We start from the raw sequence: 21,679 nt of genomic DNA on the forward strand, positions 1-21,679 counted from the left end.
TTGATGAAAGTGAAAGAGGGAGAGTGAAAAAGTTGGCTTATAGCTCAATATTCAGAAAACTGAGATCATGGCATCTGGTCCCATCACTTCATGGCAAATAGATGGGGAAACAGTGGTTGACTTTATTTTTCTGGTCTCCAAAATCACTGCAGATGGTGACTGCAGCCATGAAATTAAAAGACGCTTGCTCCTTGAAAGGAAAGTTATGACCAACCTAGACAGCATATTAAAAAGCAGAGACATTACTTTGTCAACAAAAGGTCCATCTAGTCAAGGCTATGGTTTTTCCAGTGGTCATGCATGGATGTGAGAGTTGGACTATAAAGAAAGCTGAGCGCCAAGAAATTGATGTTTTTGAACTGTGGTTTTGGAGGGGACTCTTGAGAGTCCCTTGGACTGCAAGAAGATCCAACCAGTCCATCCTAAAGGAGATCAGTCCTGGGTGTTCATTGGAAGGACTGATGTTGAAGCTGAAACTCCAATACTTTGGCCACCTGATGCAAAGAGCTGACTCATTGGAAAAGACCCTGATGTGGGAAAGATTGAGGGCAGGAGGAGAAGGGGGCGACAAAGGATGAGATGATTGGATGGCATCACTGACTCGATGGACATGGGTTTGGATGGACTCCATGAGTTGGTGATGGATAGGGAGGCCTGGTGTGCTGTAGTTCATGGTGTCACAAATAGTCAGACAGGACTGAGTGACTGAACTGAAACTGAAAGCTTAATTTAATTATTATAACCTTATCTCCATTAAAATAATTTAAAAGTACAAAAATTCATTAGACACCATATATTATTACTGTATATTTTGACTTGGTGTTATCTATTATTATCAAATAAATATGATAACATCAACTAGTTATGCTATATAACAGTTATTCTTTTCAAATATTTTATATTTATTTTGAATGCAACAAAATGAAATATTTAATGATAACATATACTTAAATGATAGCATTAGTGTAGTAGTGTTAGTCATTCAGTCATAAACTGAGTGATAGATCCCATAAACTCTAGTCTACCAGGCTCCTCTGTCCATGGAATTCTCCAGAAAAAGATACTGGAGTGGGTTGCCATTTCCTTTTCCAGGGAATCTTCCCAACCCAGGAATCAAACCTTGGTCTCCTGGGCTGCAGGCAGATTCTTTACTATCTGAGCCACCATGGAAGTCCTACTACATACTTCCTAAATCAGCATAGAATACATGAAGAGAAGGGTTCTATTGACCCTGCTGTCTTACAATACCAGTAATCTGTGAGGGTCTTTCTTCCCTCTGTTTGGAGCTTAATACCATAAGATAGTGCTCATAATTTGAGGGAAGAATCAAATAAATGATCAATACAGGTATAATAGATTAAATGATTGTTCACCAACCATGCAAAACCTTCCATCCCCCCCCCCCACACACACACACATACACATACTGTATCCAACGACATGCCTGTGATGTTGGATGTGGCCATGTGACTTGTTGGCAGTGGGACTGTGAGTGGAAATGGCAGGATGCCATCACATTTTTGCTTCTGACTTCTCCATGAGCCCTGGAAACCACAAGTGTGGAAAGAACCTAAGTGAAACTTAGCTCAAAGCAAAGCTGCTCCATTTTCATCACAGAATTAAGAGCAAGAAATAAATATTATTTTTCACTCAAATTTTGTGATTTCTTATTAAAGAAAAAGTGATGGATGCTATGGGATTTTATAATAATGCTTGCTTCTTGGGGTAGAGGTGACAGAGGAATGGCATGAAAAAGAGAGCCTGTGAGTAGGTGCAAAGTATTCTTGATGTTCTAGTACTTAAGCTGGATAATGGATCCATAGGAGTTCATTATGCCTGTAACTCACAAAAAGTAGATATGATGCTTGTGTAAAATATAACCTGAAATATCACAAAAGAAGAAAGAAGCAAAGTGAGTATCTCAATTTTAAAAGGAACACAATGAATCAGCATTATGCCTATGTAGAAATCATTTTTCATAATATTTCTGTGCAATTACATGTGTCCATATCATATTTATTATATATAAACAGACATATGTTAACATATATTTTATATTTTTAAAAGCTATTTAAGATGGTTCAATATCATTCTCAATTACAGTTCTCAGCAGAGCACAACTAAATTAACTTCACTTAATCAGTTTAGAAACCAATTGGTTTTATTTCTTTACTCTTCAGAACCATAAAAGCAAAATTTTAAATACTTGATTGACTTTCTGAAATATACTGATTATTTTTTCTTTATATTTATGTAACAGAGTTATATAATTTTTATATATACATATATATTTATAGACATAGTAGCTTTGCCACTACATCTATTTCTCAAATACTGTTATTCATGTGCTTGTACCAAATGAGTTTGCACACTTGAATGAGTTAAATATATTCAAAAGTTCCCACAGATAAACTTTTTAACTTGGACAATTTTTCATTGGGGAAGCAGAGAACTTTAGAAATATTATTTAGTAAAGTGTATGGTTTAATAAAAAATTATTTTAAGTTGCTATAGAATCATGCCTATCTACTGAAATATTTTAAAATGCCAATTATTTTCAAAAAAGTGTTTGTGATATTTTATTATTGATTAAATAATATTGAATAAATATCAATTTAGTATTGATTAAATACTTAATTTAAATTTTATTTAAAATTACACTATAAACAAATTTGATGTACAAAAACATTATATCTTATGATCACTAACCATGAAATCATACAATTAATGAAATGCTAGAGACCAAACAAAGCAAAAATATCTGATTATAGCTTATGAACTTAAACACTGTAGGTCTCATATTGATGCTCCATATCTTGCTATGGTGGAGTGACATTGTCGTTATTGTTCAGTCACTGTGTCCAACTTTTTGTAACACCATGGACTACAACATGCCAGGCTTCCCTGTCCTTCACTATCTTCTGGAGTTTGCTCAAATTCTTGTCCATTGAGTTGGTGATGCTATATAACCATCTCATTTGCTGCCCCTTCTCCTGTTAAATTCAATCTTTCCTAACATCAATGTCTTTTCCAAAGAGTCAGCTCTTCCCATCAGATGGCCAAAGTATTGGAGCTTCAGCTTCAGTTTCAGCCCTTCCAATGAATATTTAGGGTTGATTTCTTTTAGGATTGGCATTACCAAATTTGCATTTATAGATTTTACTTAGAAACCAAAAATACAATCTAAAATTATGTCTATCAATTTCACTAAAGAGAAAGCAAATTCATCCGCTTTCTTTTTGTTTCCAACTAACAACAACAAAAAAAAGAAATATAAAATAAATGCCATGAGTGCATGTTTTCTATATTGTCAGTATCTCTTGTTATTATTCAAAATCAAGTACTATATTTTAGATTCTTTGCCACACTCAGTATTTCATTTTCTTTTGCCTATTTCAGTATCTTGAAACAAAGAAAACAGGAAGATGTGAACTATTATTAAAGAAAAAACAAATCTCATTTATATTGTGTCACTTGAAATAATTTTGGAATATAAATAGTGAGGAAATTGATTAAATAATGTCACTCAGCAATTTCTTTTACAATTTGAAGTAACTTCCAGATGAATGAACTTGGTGCATTTAAAGTAGGCTCATTTTTAAATGAACATGTAAATATACTTTGATCTTTACCTCAGATAATATTCTTTTCCCTTAAAGCCTTCTGTAGATTTCCAATTTTACGATTACAAAAATATCCATTATACATATTATTATAATGATCACTATAAATTTCCTTCAATAAAATTGAACAAAATGAGAAAAGGTTCTATATTCTAATTATAACCAATCATTTTGCCCAATGATAGGGAGATAGGGAGAATTGATAGCAGACAGGGAGAATTGAAAAGGACTCTTCCTCAGTTCTTGGTAAGGACACAAAGAAGAATCTGAGGTCTTACTCATGCCAAAAATAAGTTTACTGAAGAAAGAACAGAAGGAACTCCTCATGGGAGAAGTAAGTCAAGTCAAGAGAGGAACTGAGCCAGGAATGATGAAGTACAGGGGTTTTCAAGATAGGGTTTTTATATATTCATTTAGGTGGGTGTGGACTGAAAATTTTGGTTGACAGTTGCAAGGTTGAATAACAACAGGCTTTATAAACTGTATCTTTCCCATAACTCAGTCTGTTATAATCAGATGTGTGTAAGTTTAAAATGTTTATGAACCATTAGTGGGCTCCTGGCTGCCTAAGGTCACTTGTAGACATGTCTGTGTATCAGGAGCACATGGGATTTGGAGAAGTCCTTGTGATTAGTTTGCATCCACTGTGTGCCTAGGACACATGCTCTGGAGTGGAAAACTCTCTGGTTACTTTTTAGCATAGCTGTGAGTTCTCCTGGGCCTCATTGGGGCCAGTCTGGAGTGGTGTTAGAAGACCAACTTGAATCTTTTTGGCCAGACCACTTTTTGTTGCTCATGCCTAACTTCCTACCTAACCAATCTACTTAAATTTATATGAATATTCCACATGTATCTAATTGGTTTACATTAATGTAACTGTAATCAATGTTTATTATCCATTTCCACAAGATGACTGAGAGGTGATCACATACAACTTTAAAAATGTATTTTCATAATCTATTTGATCGATAAATTCCTTATTTTTCCCAGTGTAGATCTTGTTACATATTACTATGTTTATTCTGCATCCTGCATTCCTGACTTCTTTAGTATTCATTCATTCTGTGATGAATGCCTATTTCATTTTTGGTTGTTACAGTGAAAGTCAAGAAACCACTCTATCTAATTTTGCATGCATTCTTCATATATTGTAATTTAAAAAAAAAAAAAACCTTTTAAGAAATAAATGGATTTAGAATACTATCCATGTTTATAATTATTATGAAATAAAATAAAAACAAAACATTTAACAATGATGGACCAAATAAGCAGTCAGGTAATTTTTCTTTCAAGAAAGGCACTAACTGTTTCATGATCTTGCAATTAGGCTTGGAAAGACCCATCTACCATTTTGTCCATGTAGTATTTTAGACCGAAAACATCTAACACAGAGTTGGAGTATATCGTTAAATTTTAAAATTACCATAATTCCTTGGGTGTATATATAAAACTCCAAGAACATGGTTATTAGCATATGAAATAGTAAACTTGGTGTTTAACAGCAATTTTGGTAAATCAGTTATTTCATGCACATATTTACTGAGAATATATATATACCAATGACATTATTGACGTAGAAAATAACCTTGCTTATGATTACTAGATATTTTGCAAGATAATTATTGTTTCATGTTTATGAGGGCACTTATTTAGTATTGAATGTCTTCCTTATCTAATCCAATATGAGAAACCTACCAAAGTGTATCATCAGCTATGTAGAACACTGCTCTTTGTCTTGTTTAGAATGTTATTGCTTTCCTAGAGTACTATATCAATGGAAGTTATCTTTGAAATTAGAGACTGACCGTTCTTTGCAGGTATACACATATATTTCAATATGCATAGATCTGGAAATAACAGATGGAGTAAAGGTCTACAACCCTGCTCCTAGGAAACTATACGAATGAGAATAAAGTCAGCTCTAGGGAACTATAGCCAACCACATTTACTAGCGTTGTTTTCTCTATTGCCTTCAGGGAATAATTAATGAAGACTTAGTGCTTCTTGAGGATTACTCTATTCTCTTAGACCACTTTCTGTGGCATAGTTTTGATGACAGAATTTTTTTAAAGATATAATTTGGAAGAAAAACTGTGACCAACTTAGACAGCATATTAAAAAGTAGAGACATTTTGCCAAAAAAGGTCCATATAGTCAAAGCTATACTTTTTTCAGTGATCATATATGGATGTGAGAATTGAACCATAAAGAAGGCTGAGTGCTGAAGAATTGATGTTTTTGAACTGTGGTGTTGGAGAAGACTCTTGAGAGTCCCTTGGACTGCAGGGAGATAAAACTAGTCAATCTTAAAGGAAATCAAACCTGAATATTCATTGGAAAGACTGATGATTAAGCTGAATTTCTAATACTTCATCTACCTGATGCAAAGAGCCCATTAGAAAAGACCCTGATGCTGGGAAAGATTGAAGGCAGAAGGAGAAGGGGATGACAGAGGATGAGATGGTTGGATGGCATCATCGACTCAGTGGACATGAGTTTGAGCAAGCTCAGAAGATGAGTGAAGGACAGGGAAGCCTGGCGTGCTGCAGTCCACGGGGTTGCAAAGTCAGATGTGACTTACAACTGAACAACAACAACAAGATAACCTCACAGAAGACCAAGAAAATAAAATCCATCACTGTTTCCACTTTTCCTACTTCTACTTACCATGAAGTGATGGGACTGGATGCCATGATCTTAGTTTTTTTTAATGTTGAGTTTAAAGCCAGGTTTTTTCACTCTCATCTTTCACTCTAATCACAAATCTCTTCAGTTCCTCTTCACCCTCTGTCTTTAGAGTCGTATCATCTGAATACCTGAGGAGGTTGTTGACATTTTTCCCAGCAATCTTGATTCTAGCTGTGATTCATCCAGCCCGGCATTCCATATGATGTACTCATCATAGAGGTTAAATAAATAGGGTGATGACAGATTTAATTTTCTTAGGCTCCAAAATCACTGCAGACAGTGACTGCAGCCATGAAATGAAGATGATTGCTCCTTGGAAAGAATGCTATAACAAACCTAAACAGTATACTTAAAAGCAAAGGTGTCACTTTGATGACAAAGGTCTGTATAGTCAAAGATATGGTTTTTCCAGTATTCATGTATGGATAAGAGAGCTGGACCATCCAAGTGCCAAAGAATTAATGCTTTTGAATTGTAGTGCTGGAGAAGACTCTTGAGAGTCCCTTGGACTGCAAGGAGTTCAAATCAGTCAATCCTAAAATAAATCAACACTGACTATTCATTGGAAGGAATGATGCTGAAGTGGAAGCTCCAAAACTTTGGCCACCTGATGTGAAGAGTTGACTCACTGGAAATAATCCTAATGCTTGGAATGATTGAAGACAAAAGGAGAAGGAAGTGACAGAGAATGAGATGGTTGGATGGTATCACTAATGCCACGGACATGAATTTGAGTAAACTACCAGAGATGGGGAAGGATAGAGATGTCTGGAGTGCTGTGGTCCTTGGGGTTACAAACAGTCAGATACCACATGGCGACTGAACAATTTTTATTTACTGCAATATACTTGAAAGACTAAAATTTGGGTTCTACCTATATCAAGCTATTTCACAATCTTTTTGCTGTTTCAGAATTAAAAGTTGAGTAAGTTAAACTATGTTTCCTACTATACCCTAAAATCAATTAAATCCTTTCTAGAAATTTCATAAAGATTACATAAACAACTTTTACCTGGCATTTGTTTACATAGGAAGAAGACATACTCAAGGGCTTGCATATTAGAAGCACTGTTAGATTCCAAAAATTCCCCAAATTCAGTGTAAAGTTTTACAAATGAGTTAAATTTTTGTCTCTATTATGCTTTCAATCTTACTTAGACAGCCAGTACAGCCCCTCAGTGGAGAAGAAAATGGCATCTCACTCCAGTACTCTTGCCTGGAAAATCTCATGGACTGAGGAGCCTGGTAGGCTACAGTCCACGGGGTCACAAAGAGTTGGACATTACTGAGTGACTTCACTTTCACAGCCCCTCAGTGCCATTTGGATAAATGTATAGAGTAGCTCAGGCAGAGAAATCTGAATTAAAAAAAAAAAAATGAAGATGAGAGAAAACATGCCAATTTCAGGTAAATAAATATAGTTGAGAGTTCCTGGAGCATAGCTCCAGAGATACAAGCAGGAGAATCAATGAAACTACTGTGTAAGGGTGTATCAGGAATATCATGTCCTAAGATGCTGATTTTCATTCTAAAGTAATGGGAGGCCACAAAATGATTGTGAGCAGGAATAGCACACTATCAAGCTTGCCCTTTAGAATAATTACTGTGCAGGAAATTTGAGAATATCAAAGAGAAATAAGACTAAAGACTGAAATACTGATGAGGAGGATATAGCAATAACCCAAACAAGAGATGCTATGGGTGTAAAATACTAAGCAGTAGTAAGATGGATAGGGAGATAATTTTTGACAGATATTTAAGAGATGAAATTAATATGATTTATGAATCATGGAAATTTCATTGAATCTAAATTTTCTGCCAAAGTGAAAAGGAGACCTAAAGAGTAATAATCTAGGTGGGAGTAAAGGAAATGGTTTCTTTTTGTGGAATAGGTCATGTTTCAGTGGAAATATTCAACAGAATTTGGAAAATTGGTCTGAATTCAATTAAAACAATCTGGGTTTGAAGCTTCTAGTTGTCAAATATAGTAGGTGTTAAGTAAGTGTTAGTCGCTCAGTAGTGCGCCCCCATGGACTGCAGCCCACCCGGCTCCTCTGTCCACGAGATTTTCCAGGCAAGGATACTGGAGTGGGTTGCCATTTCTTTCTCCAGGCGATCTTCCCAACCCAGAGATCAAAATCGGGTCTCCTGCAATGCAGGCAGATACTTTACCAACTGAGCTACAAGAGAAGCAAATATAGGTACTAGAAAAAGGACAAGTCATGTGATGTCATCAAGTAGTAGATAATAATGGGATGGTATAAATAAAATGAAGGATTCTAAGTTCATACTATTCATAACCTCCATTTTCCAACTCTGTTCTCTTTTCATTAATACATCAGTTGTCATAGTTAACATCCCTTTCCTTGAAATTCTGCCTTCAGTGTTTTCTGTGACACGTTCTTTTTTTCCTTCTCTCATATATCTAGTCTATTTCACTAGATCTCCCTCTTCCTTTTGTGACTGAAAAGCCCAATCTTGGTGCTCTGATACTATTTCTCATAAAACTATTGTATCTATCTATTTTGAAAAGACCCTGATGCTGGGAAAGATTGAAGACAGGAGGAGGAGGGGATGACAGAGGATGAGATGGTTGGATGGCATCACCGACTCAATGGACATGAGTTTGGGTAAACTCCGGGAGCTGGTGATGGACAGGGAGGCCCGACATGCTGCGGTCCACGGGGTCTCAAAGAATTGGACACGACTGAGCAACTGAACTTATTTCCACCATGACCCATGCTCTCTCAGTTTATTCACCACTAGGTGAATTCATGGGGAAATATGACTCAGAAAAAATAACAAAACAGGATATATACCTATCAGAGCTCATAGTTGAATCAAACAACATCCACTTAAACTAGTTTAAGCAGGAAAGGTATTTATAAAATCTGATAGCTCATTGGATCTCTGGGAAAGCAGGAGAGTTTGGCTTGAAGTCAGGTCACGAATGATACAACACACTGTAATGATTCTCCACTGCAAATTCCCTTGTAACAATTGGGCAAAAACATTCCACTAGACACTGCCTTCATTGGACATTGGACACCAGGAGCTCTGCATTGTTGCTATAGAAAGTCTTACATGAAAAAAGGACTCCTTGTGTCCATTTCTTCAAACTGCTTGTTGCTGAATATGTCTTTCTCAAATCGCTGAAGCCTGGGTCACAAGCCTGAATCTATGTACAAGAGAGAAAGTAATATAAGATCTTAACTTCTACACAGGAATGGTAGACATTATAAAGTGGGAAATTGCCAGATGGGCATTCAAATAGTGTTTAGAAAACTCTAAAAGAAAGAATAAAGATAGTGGAAAGAAAAACGTTGAGCATTATAATAAAAATAAGCTTGCCATCAGATGAAAATACTAGGGGTAGCAATTCAATCATTCAGATAATATTTATTGAATGTTTCCTAGCAAGCAAACAAACAATCAAGCCTGGATCCTATTCCATAGGAGCTGGCAATCTAATTGTAAAGATACAAACTAACCAAACAATTTCTAATGAGGTATATATAATTTGCAAAGATAATTACATGATGCTACAGGAGCAATTAACCAAATCTGTAGGAGCAAGAAAGACTTTTTTAGAAAAGTTGATATTTAAAAGATCACTAAAAATTGAATCCTTTTTACTTAAGAGGCAGGAAAGGGAAGGGAATTTTAAGAAGAGAAAGCAGTGGTAAAATTTAGTGTATGTTTCTAATACAAGGAATAAATAGCCCAAGTCTTGACAGTGAGGAAAAGTATAGAGATTTTGAGTAAATAATGCAGCTTCATTACATCTGGAAGGGATCCTTTGGGTTTCACAACTAAGATGGGCTTGATGACAATGACTTTTTTCCGAGCAGTGTTAGGAAACAATCCAATATTTTTGAAACTAACTATATGTTAATTAGTGGATAAATGGAGAATAATATATTTAAAGTCTTGAATGATGAAGGAAAAGTGTAATAAGACATAGGGTTAGACTGATTTTAAAGGAATTTTATACATTAAGAAGAAAAAGCTAGGGTTTTATTTAAAAAAATATATTTAGGAAATAAAAGATGAATCCAAGGTTCTCATGAAAGTAAAAGGTAATATTAGCCTACATCCAAATAGCAGCATTAACTTGGGAAAGAGTGATGACTCTTCACTGAGATAAAGAAAATAAAGCACTTATGAAAACCTTTGAGAAAAAGTCTACTACTAAATATGGTATTCACAATATTTTTATACAAAATTTATTGTCTGTTTTATACTTAGGTAGTCCATATTTGCCTCCTATAGAATTAATGTTTATAGTCAGTAAATAGTAAGCAGAGTTTCTCCAAGTGCAATTATTTGTATACTTTGAGGTGAATTGGGAGCTTGTTAAACATATAAACTTTCTAAATATCAAAATTCAAGCATCATAGCCTTAGCATGTAGCAAAGTGCTAACTCTTAGTTTAGGGGGATTTTCTAATCTAGTTTTAGCTGAAAGATGTTCAGATAAACTGACTGCAAATTAAAGGATTACAGCCAACTCATGAAAAAAAATTACACTTTGTCACTGATGAGAAGCTTATAGGCATATAGCCATTCTATTATGGGCTCTCGTTAAATATTGTTAGCATGCCAAAAAGCTTTTCCTGGAGTTTGATACATTGCTTTCCTGTTATCTTTCAAGGGTACTTGATTATCTTCCTAAGACATATCCCCTTGATAGAATGCTTGTAGTATTGAGAATATATGGTGATTTATTGTTTGCTGCATGCTGGTACAGTGGTACACCCTTTATTTCTCTCCATCCTCTAATTTTCTTATCCACTGTGAAAAGCTCACATGTACCTTGTGGATAACCTCACATGTATCTTTTGGATAATGGCATTCAATACCTCTCCTGAAATTATATTTTAGATTTTCAGTCACCAAGTTTTTGTTGTTGCTCAAATTAATGACACACAGAGATATGTAAGATAGAATGAGAGATTATTTGCACATTTTTTTCTTGCTGTAGAATCCTTAATTCCTACAAATTGATGGTCACTTCTAATTTGAGAAATCAATTAATTGATTTAAATCACCATTCTTATGAGATACTACTGTATCCTAATCCCTGTGCATGACAATGGAAAGCAAAGAAGCATGCAATATCTTGTCTGAATGTAAAAACATACATTTATGGATCTTAAGGGGAGACTTTGTAACCTACAAGTAAGAATTTTCAAATAGTAACCCATTCAAAATCAGAGAATTGGGCTGTCTCATACTTTGGCCACCTGATGCAAAGAACTGACTCATTGGAAAAGACTCTGATGCTGGGAAAGATTGAAGGCAGGAGAAAGGGATGACAGAGAATGAGATGATTGGATGGCATCACTGACTTGATGGACATGAGTTTGAGCAAACTCTGGGAGTTGGTGATGGACAGGGAGATCTGGCATGCTCTAGTCCATGGGGTCGCAGTGTCGGACATGATTGAGTGACTGAACTGAACTGATTGTCATGACTGCTTATATTATCTTGGTATTTAATTTGCACTTCTTGTCTAGCAATACAATAAATTGTAATAGTAATTAACTTTGTTAGTACTACAAAATTTGTAGCTGCATATCACTAGCCCAGGAAAAGATCATTGATAAAATTCAAAATTCAAAGTATGGTTTCTACTGAATGTGTATTAATTTTGCATCATTATAATGTCAAAAATTTTAAGTTGAACTGTTACAAACCAATATTAATTTTGACACAAATTATTTTAGCTGAGGTCTTCCTTTGTGACTCAGCTGGTAAAGAATCTGGCTGCAATTTTTTAGCTGAATGCTGACTTATAAGAGTTATCAGTTTCATTACTATGTACAACAGATTATTCTTCAAGCAGAGATTTTATCAATTTATGATCTTCCAGATTAATAAATTTAGTCTTTTATCAATTCTATGTCCTTGGAGAATGTGTCCATTTACTGTTCCTATTGTCCTCTTAACTGATGGTTTCTTAGCTTAAAATATACTGAGCTTTAAATATACAGAGACAATCAGTAGTATAATAATATATATTTCTAAAATACGTAGTACCTTGAAAATGAATATATGCATATGTTTTTATTTAGTACTATGACATTGAAATATGATATGTAGTAATGTATAAATAATTATAAAAAAAAGTATACACAAATACAAGCTGCAGGCCTTGACATTCATCGCAATATAAAGAATACACATGCAACTATTGTCATTGATAAAACTCACAATGTATATTATGACCGAATTAAAGCCATGGAGGTAAATAAGATGTAGCTGTATATTATATTGAAGGAAACCTTACAGTAAAATATTGCAATTAAAATATTTTAATAAAATTTCTATGCTTAAAAACAGAATTTTCTATAAACAAGAATGGTTACATCAAGCTTAGAAAATATTTTACATAGATGAGTAAACAGATTCAGTGCTTCGAATAAAAACATAAGCAAAGTAAACACGTTCAGTACAGTCATTCAGTCGTATCTGACTCTTTGCAACCCCATTGACAGCTGTATGCCAGGCTTCCCTGTCCATCACCAGCTCAGGGAGCTTGATCAAACTTATGTCCGAGATGGTGATGCCATCCAACCATCTTATCTGCTGTTGTGCCCTTCTCTTCCTGCCTTCAATCTTTCCCAGAATCAGGGTCTTTTCCAATGAGTCAGTTATTTGTATCAGGTGGCCAAAGTATTGAGGTTTCAGTTTCAGCATCAGTCCTTCCAATGAATATTCAGAACTGATTTCCTTTAGGATTGACTGGTTTGATCTCCTTGTAGTCCAAGGGACTTTCAGGAGTCTTTTCCAAAGCTACAGTTCAAAAGCATGGATTCTTTAGCGCTCAGCTTTCTTTACACTCCAACTCTCATCTATACATGACTACTGGAAAACCCATGCTTTTGATGAGACGGAACTTTGTTGGTGAAGTATTGACTTTGCTTTTTAATATGCTGCCTAGGTTGGTCATAGGTTTTCTTTCAAGGAGCAAACATCTTTTACTTTCATGGCTGCAGTAACCATCTACAGCGATTTTGGAGCCCCCCAAAATAAAGTCTCTCACTGTTTCCATTGTTTTCCCACCTATTTGCCATGAAGTGATGGGGCCAGATGCCATTATCTTAGTTTTCTGAATGTTAAGTATTAAGCCAAGTTTTTCAATCTTCTCTTTCACTTTCATCAAGAAGCTCTTTCGTTCTTCTTTGCTTTCTGCCATAAGGGTGATGCCATCTGCATGTCTGAGGTTATTGATATTTCTCCTGGAAATCTTGATTCCAGCTTGTGCTTCCTCCAGCCCAGCGTTTCTCAGGATGAACATGGTATATTTCTCCATGTATTTGTGTCCTCTTTGATTTCCTTCATCAGTGTTTTATAATTTTCTGTATATAGGTCTTTGGTAGATGTATTCCTAAGTATTTTCATTACAATGATGAATGAAATTGTTTCCTTTATTTCTCTTTCTGTTTTCTCATTGTTAGTGTATAGGAATGCAAGGGATTTCTCTGTGTTAACTTTATATCCTGCAACTTTACTATATTCATTGATTAGCTCTAGTAATTTTCTGGTGGAGTCTTTAGGGTTTTCAATGTAAAGGATTATGTCATCTGCAAACAGTGAGAGTTTTAATTCTTCTTTTCAGATCTGGATTCATTTTATTTCTTTTTCTGCTCTGGTTGCTGTGACCAAAACTTCCAAAACTATGTTGAATAGTAGTGGTGAGAGTGGGCACCCTTGTCTTGTTCCTGACTTTATGGGAAATGCTTTCAATTTTTCACCATTGAGGATAATATTTGCTGTGGGCTAGTCATATATAGCTTCTTTATGTTGAGGTATAGGTTCCTTCTATGCCTGCTTTCTGGAGGGTTTTTATCATAAATGGATGTTGAATTTTGTCAAAGGCTTTCTCTGCATCTATTGAGAAAATCATATGGCTTTTAACTTTCAGTTTGTTAATGTAGTGTATCTCATTGATTGATTTGTGGATATTGAAGAATCCTTGCATCCCTGGGATAAAGCCCACTTGGTCATGATGTATAATCTTTTTAATATGTTGTTGGATTCTGTTTGCTAGAATTTTGTTAAGGATTTTTGCATCTATGTTCATCAGTGATATTGGCCTGTAGTCTTCTTTTTTTGTGGCATCTCTGTCTGGTTTTGGTATTAGGGTGATGGTGGTCTCATAGAATGCCTTTGGAAGTTTACTTTCCTCTGCAATTTTCTGGAAGAGTTTGAATAGCATAAGTGCTAGTTTTTCTCTAAATTTTTGATAGAATTCAGCTGTGAAGCCATTAGGTCCTGGGCTTTTGTTTGCTGGAAGATTTCTGATTACAGTTTCGATTTCTGTGCTTGTGAGGGGTCTTTTAAGATTTTCTACTTCTTTCTGGTTCAGTTTTGGAAAGTTGTACTTTTCTAAGAATTTGTCCATTTCTTCTAAGTTGCCCATTTTATTGGCATATAGTTGCTGATAGTAGTCTCTTATGATCCTTTGTATTTCTGTGTTGTCTGTTGTGATTTCTCCATTTTCATTTCTAATTTTGTTGATTTGATTCTTCTCCCTTTTTTCCTTGATGAGTCTGGCTAATGATTTGTCAATTTTATTTATCTTCTCAAATAACCAGCTTTTAGCTTTTTTGATTTTTGCTGTGGTCTCTTTTGTTTCTTTTGCATTTATTTCTGCCCTAATGTTTAAGATTTATTTCCTTCTACTAACCCTGAGGTTCTTCATTTCTTCCTTTTCTAGTTGCTTTAGGTGTTGAGTTACATTATTTACTTGAAATTTTTCTTGTTTCTTGAGGTAAGCTTGTATTGCTATGAACCTTACCCTTAGCACTGCTTTCACAGTGTCCCATAGGTTTTGGGTTGTTATGTTTTCATTATCACTTATTTCTATGCATATTTTGATTTCTTTTTTTTATTTTTTTCTGTGATTTGTTGGTTATTCAGCAGAGGGTTGTTCAGCCTCCATATGTTGGAATTTTTAATAGTTTTTTCTCCTGTAATTGATGTCTAATCTTACTGCATTGTGATCAGAAAAGATGACTGGAATGATTTCAATTGTTTTTTTAATTTTACCAAGACTAGATTTATGGCCCAGGATGTGATCTATCCTGGAGAAGTTTTCATGTGCACTTGAGAAAAAGGTGAAATTCATTGTTTTGAGGTGAAACGTCCTAAAGATATCAATTAGGTCTAATTGGTCCATTGCATCATTTAGAGTTTATGCTTCCTTGTTAATTTTCTGTTTAGTTGATCTATCCATTGGTGTAAGTGGGGTATTAAAGCCTTCCACTATTATTGTGTCATTGTTAATTTCCCCTTTCATACTTGTTAGCATTTGCCTTACATATTGTGGTGCTCCTATATTGGGTGCATATATATTTATAATTGTTTTATCTTCTTCTTGGATCATTATGTAGTGTCCTTCTTTGTCTCTTTTCACTACTTTTATTTTAAAGTCTATTTTATCTGATATGACTATTGCTACTCCTGCTTTATTTTGGTCTCTATTTTCGTGGAATATCTTTTTCCAGCCCTTCATTTTCAGTCTGTATGTGTCCTTTGTTTTGAGGTGGGTCTCTTGTAGACAGCATATATAGGGATCTTGTTTCTGTATCCATTCAGCAAGTTTTTGTTTTCCTGGTTGGGACATTCAACCTATTTACATTTAAGGTAATTATGATAAGCATGATCCCATTGCCATTTACTTTGTTGTTTTGGGTTCGAGTTTATACACCCTTTCTGTGTTTCCTATCTAGAGAAGATCCTTTAGCATTTGTTGTAGAGTTGGTTTGGTGGTGCTGAATTCTCTCAGCTTTTGCTTGTCTGTAAAGCTTTTGAGTTCTCCTTCATATCTGAATGAGATCCTTGCTGGATACAGTAAACTGGGTTATAGGTTTTTCTCTTTCATCACTTTAAGTATGTCCTGCCATTCCCTTCCAACCTTAAGAGTTTCTATTGAAAGATCAACTGTTATCCTTATGGGAATCCCTTTGTGTGTTATTTGCTGTTTTTCCCCTGTGGCTTTTAATATTTTGTTCTTTGTGTTTGGTCTTTGTTTATTTGATTAATATGTGTCTTGGGGTGTTTAGCCTTGGGTTTATCCTATTTGGAACTCTCTGGGTTTCTTGGACTTGGGTGACTATTTCCTTCCCCATTTTAGAGAAGTTTTCAACTATTATCTCCTCAAGTATTTTCTCATGGTCTTTCTTTTTGTCTTCTTCTTCTGGTACTCTTATGATTTGAATGTTGGGGCATTTAACATTGTCCCAGAGGTCTCTGAGTTTGTCCTCATTTCTTTTAATTCATTTTTTTTTTCTTTTTTCCTCTCTGTCTCATTTATTTCTACCATTCTATCTTCTACCTCACTTATCCTATCTTCTGCCTCCTTTATTCTACTTTTCCCTCCAGAGTGTTTTTGATCTCATTTATTGCATTATTCATTATATATTGACCCTTTTTTATTTCTTCTAGGTCCTTGTTAAACATTTTTTGCATCTTCTCAATCCTTGTCTCCAGGCTATTTAACTGTATTTTGTTTTCAAGATTTTGAGTCATTTTTACTATCATTATTCTGAATTTTTTTTCAGGTAGACTCCTCATCTCTTCCTCTTTTGTTTGGTTTGGTGGACATTTATCCTGTTCTTTTACCTGCTGAGTAGTTTTCTGCCCATTCGTCTTGTTTAGATTGCTGTGTTTGGGGTGGCCTTTCCATATTCTGGCAGTTTGTGGTTCCTTTTTATTGTGGTGGTTCCTTGCTGTGGATGGGGTTGGACGGATGGCTTGTCAAGGTTTCCTGGTTGGGGAAGCTTGTGTCAGTGCTCTGGTGGGTACAGCTGGATTTCTTCTCTCTGAAGTGCAATGAATTGTCCAGTAGTGAGTTTTGAGATGTCTATGGATTTGGTGTGACTTTGGGCAGCCTGTATATTGAAGCTCAGGACTGTGTTTCTGCATTGTTGGAGAATTTTTGTGGTATGTCTTGCTCTGGAACTTGTTGGCTCTTGGGTGGTGCTTGGTTTCAGTGTAGGTATGGAGGCTTTTGGATGAGCTCTTATCAATTAATGTTCCCTGGTGTCAGGATTTCTCTGGTGTTCTCAGGTGTTGGACTTAAGCTTCTTGCCTCTGGTTTTCCGTCTTATTCTTACAGTAGCCTCAAGGTCTCCATCTATACAGCACCGATGATAAAACTCTAGGTTAATGATGAAAAATTTCTCCACAGTAAGTGACACCTGGAGAGGCACACAGAGTTACATGGAGAAGAGAAGAGGGAGGAGGGAGATAGAGGTGACTAGGAGAAGATGGGGAATCAAAAGGGGAGAGAGCAAGCTACCCAGTAATCAATTCTCTATGTGCTCTCCACAGCCTGGGTGCCTGCGGGCCCGCCCCTCTCAGATGTACCCTGTGCCTCTTCTGGGAAGTGGATCTCTGGCTGCGATCCTCCCTGGGGATGTCAACCATCCATAATCCCAAGAAGTCTTGGTTAGCAGCGGAGCTTATTTGCAGTTTGGTAAAGGATGCCTCTCTGGGGCGGAGACTGCCCCTTTCCGGCTCTGGCTGCTCCTGCCTGCCTGTCTCTGGTAGGGGATGGGCTGGTCGGCAACCTGCTAGCTCCCCTCTGGTATTCGCTCAGTCCTTTGTTCTGTGACCGGGTCTGGCAGTGCCTTATGTTAGGGCTTTTTGCGGGATAGTTCTCTCTCTCTCTCTCTTTTTTTCTTTTTCCTCTCTCTCTCTGGCTATTCCACAGCTTGGGTTGCTATCTCACGTTCCTTCCTTCAGATTGTCCTCAGGGCATTTGGACCTGGTCCTTACCCTAAGCAATGCAGCCCATGCCTCCCTGTTCAACCCCCCCTCCCCCCTTGCTGGTGGTGGCTGTGAGTGCTGGGAGTTGCTGTTAGGCATGTAATCTGTGGATTTGATTTATTTATTTTTCCTCCCAGTTATGTTACCATCTGAGATTCCAAAACTCCTCACAGACCTGCCGGTGCGAGTGTTTGGAGACTTCTCTTAAGACTCCCTTCCCAGGACGGATCTCCATCCTTACCTCTTTTGTCTCTCTTTTTATCTTTTATATTTTGTCCTACCTCCTTTTGAAGACAATGGGCTGCCTTTCTGGGAGTCTGATGTCCTCTGCCAGCATTCAGAAGTTGTTTTGTGGAATTTGCTCATCGTTCAAATGTTCTTTCAATGAATTTGTGGGGGAGAAAATGTTCTCCCCATCCTATTCCTCTGCCATCTTAGGATCACCCCCCCCCCCATCTTTATTCATAGTGATGCTTCCTAAGGCACACTTGACTTCACATTCCAGGGTGTCTGGCTCTAGGTGAGTGATCACACCATCATGGTTATCTGGGTAATTAAGAGCTTTTTTATGTAGCTAATCTGCATATTCTTGTCACATTTTCTTAATATCTTCTGCTTCTGTTCGGTCCATACTGTTTTTGTCCTTTATTGTGTCCATCTTTGCATGAAATGTTCCCTTGGTATCTCTAATTTTCTTGAAGAGATCTCTAGTCTTTCCCATTCTATTGTTTTCCCTATTTCTTTGCATTGATCACTGAGGAAGGCTTTCTTATTAATGAGAATATCTTTGCTTTTCTCCTTTGCTTTTAGCTTCTTTTCTTTTATCAAGTATTTGTAAGGCCTTCTCAGACAAAGATTTTGCCTTTTTGCATTCCTTTTTCTTAGGGATGGTCTTGAATACTGCCTCCTGTACAATGTCTGAACCTCTGCCCATAGTTCTTCAGGCACTCTGTCTATCAGATCTAATACTTTGAAACATTTCTCACTTCTACTCTATAATCGTAAGGGATTTGATTTAGGTCATACCTGAATGGTCTAATGGTTTCCCTTGCTTTCTTCAACTGAAGTCTGGATTTTGCAATAAGGCGTTCATGATTTTAGCCACAGTCAGCTCCTAGTCTTGTTTTTGTTGACTGTATAGAGCTACTCCATTTTCTACTGCAAAAGAAAATGAACACTCTGATATCAGTATTGATCATCTGGTGATATACATGTGTAGAGTCTTCTATTGTGTTATTGGAAGAGGGTGTTTGCTATGACCACCAGTTTGTTCTCTTGGCAAAACTCTGTTACCCTTGGCCCTGCTTCATTTTGCACTCCAAGGCAAAATTTGCCTGTTACTCCAGGTATCTCTTGACTTCCTACTTTTGCATTCCAGTCCTCTATGATGAAAACAGCATCTTTTTGGAGTGTTAATTCTGGAATATCCTGTAGGTCTTCATAGAACTATTCAGCTTCAGTTTCTTCAGCATTAATGGTCAGGACATAAACTTGGATTACTGGGATATTAAATGGTTTGCCTTGGAAACAAACAGAGATCATTCTGTCATTTTTGAGATTGCACCAACTCGAGTATTTCATTTCGGACTCTTTTGTTGACTATGATGGCTACTCCATTTCTTCTAAGGGATTCTTGTCCATAGTAGTAGATATAATTGACATCTGAATTAAATTTGCCCATTCAAGTCCATTTTAGTTCAGTGATTTTTAAAATGTTGATGTTCACTTTTGCCCTCTCTTGTTTGACCATTTCTAATTTATCTTGATTCATGGACCTCACATTCCAGGTTCCTATGCAGTATTGTTCTTTACAGCATCAGAATTTATGCCCATCATCAGTCACATCTATAACTGGGTGGTGTTTTCACTTTTGGCTATGTCTCTTCATTCTTTCTGGAGTTATTTCTCCACTCTTCTCCAGTAGCACATTGGGCACCTACCAACTTGGGGGAGTTCATCACAGTGTTATATCTTTTTGCTTTTTCATACTGTTCATGGGGTTCTCAAGGCAAGAATCCTAAAGTGGTTTGCCATTCCCTTCTCCAGTGGACCGCATTTTGTCAGAACTTTTCACCATGCCCCATCCATCTTGGGTCACCCTACATGACATGGCTCATAGTTTCTTTGAGTTAGACAAGACGGTGGTCCATGTGATCAGTTTAGTTTTCTGTGATTGTGGTTTTCATCCTTCTGCCCTCTGACAGATAAGAGTAAGAGGCTTATGGAAGCTTCCAGATATAAGAGGCTGACTCTGGGGGAAACTAGGTCTTTTCTAATGGGTGGGGCCATGTTCAGTAAATCTTTAATCCAGTTTTATGTTGATGGATGAGGCTGTGGCCTCTCACTGTTGTTTGACCTGAGACCAAACTATGATGGAGGTAATAAAGGTATGATGGGGATAAAAAATGGATGGTAACTGCTTTCAAAATGCCCCATGCTTGCATTGCCTCACTCAGTGCCCCCGATCCTGTAGCAGGCCACAGCCAAACCATACCTCCGCTGGAGACTTCTGGACACTTAGAGGCAAGTCTGCCTCAATCTCCTATAGGGTCACTGCTCCTTTCTCCTGGGTCCTGATGCACGCAAGGTTTTCTTTGTGCCCTCCAAGAATCTGTTTCTCTAATCCTGTGTAAGTTCTGTAATCAAATCCCACTGGCCTCCAAAGTCAAATTCCCTGGGTGTTCTCAGTCCTTTTGCCAGATCCCCAGATTGGGAAATTTGTTGTGGGTCCTAGAACTTCCTTAACAGTGTGAGAATTTATATGGTATTATTATTCTGCAGTTTGTGGGTCATTTAATTGGCGGCTCTATGGTGGGGTTAAAGGTGACCCCCTTTAAGAGGGTTTATGCCACACATTGTGTGACCCAGGTTTGATGCATCCAGAACCCTTGCCCCTGTGGCAGGACACTGCTCACCCATACCTCCACGGGAGACACTCAGACAATCAAAGGCAGGTCTGGCTCAGTCTCTGGGGGATCTCTGGGTTATGGTGTGCACAAGGTTTTGTTTGAGCCCTCTGAGCATCTCTGGCAGGTATGAGGTTTGATTCTAAAAGCGATTTTGCCCCACCTACCATCTTGCCTAGACTTCTCCTTTGCCCTTGGATGTGGGGTATCTTTTTTGGTGGGATCCAACATTCTTCTGTTGATGGTTATTCAGCAGCAAGATATAATTTTGGAGTTCTCACAGGAGAAGATAAACACATGTCCTTCTACTCTGCCATCTACAACAAGTTAACATGTTAGATAAGATAGCTTGGTAGATAAGTTAGGAAAGGAAAAATAATTCAGAATATAGAGAACAGTGTAGAGATTCCTTAAAAAACTGGAAATAGAACTACCATATGACCCAGCAATTTCACTGCTGGGCATACACACTGAGGAAACCAGAATTGAAAGAGACACATGTACCCCAATGTTCATCACAGCACTCTTTACAATAGCTAGGATGTGGAAGCAGCCTGGATTTCCATCGGCAGACAAATCAATAAGAAATCTGTGGTACATATACACAATGGAATATTACTCAGCTATTAAAAGGAACACATTTGAATCAGTTCTAAGGAGGTGGATGAAACTGGAGCCTATT

The sequence above is a fragment of the Cervus canadensis genome, chromosome 9, assembly GCF_019320065.1.
Source record: "Cervus canadensis isolate Bull #8, Minnesota chromosome 9, ASM1932006v1, whole genome shotgun sequence".
Classification (NCBI taxonomy): Eukaryota; Metazoa; Chordata; class Mammalia; order Artiodactyla; family Cervidae; genus Cervus; species Cervus canadensis.